The following is a 602-nucleotide window of genomic DNA, read 5'->3' on the forward strand; positions in this document are numbered from 1 at the left end:
TTGCTTCTGGACTTTGGGCTTTTCCCGCCCCAAACTCTGCCGAGTCTGTCAGAGCTGGGGGATAATTTGGGGAGGGGTCCCACCGCAGGGCAGAGCAGGTCGTGGCTCCTCTCCCTCGAAGGTTCTGCACTTGCTTTCCGCGGGGCTCACAGTTACGGGGCTGGAGCTGGGCTGACCCTCGTGTGCCTTCCCTGCATCCCCACCTCTGCCCCACAGCCCCCGTCGTGCTAGGGGGAGCAACGTGCCCCCCACCACCCGGTTAGGTGGGAAGAGGTATCGGCTGTCTCAACCCCCTGAGTCTCCCCGCACGTTTCTTATCGGGGGGGCAGGATGGGTCCCGGCAGCACTCATCCCAGCTCTCACTCAACTCCCTGGTTTTCCTTGCTAGAAAAGTGGCCTCTTCCCCCGCCCCCCACCTTGGCCAGGCTCTGGCGCCTCTCCCTGGGGGGCCGAGCCCCAGCTCCGCACCAGCCCCGTGGTCCCTGTCCCTGCTGCTCCCGGCTCCTGTTACAGTTCTCAGCCCCCGTTCGATGGTTTTAGCTGTGCATGTCAGCGTGTGCCTCATCCCCGCGCTCTGTGCTCCGAGCAGGCCGACCGGTGCA

This window comes from Buceros rhinoceros, unplaced genomic scaffold, assembly GCF_000710305.1.
Source record: "Buceros rhinoceros silvestris isolate BGI_N320 unplaced genomic scaffold, ASM71030v1 scaffold13353, whole genome shotgun sequence".
In the NCBI taxonomy this organism is placed as follows: Eukaryota; Metazoa; Chordata; class Aves; order Bucerotiformes; family Bucerotidae; genus Buceros; species Buceros rhinoceros.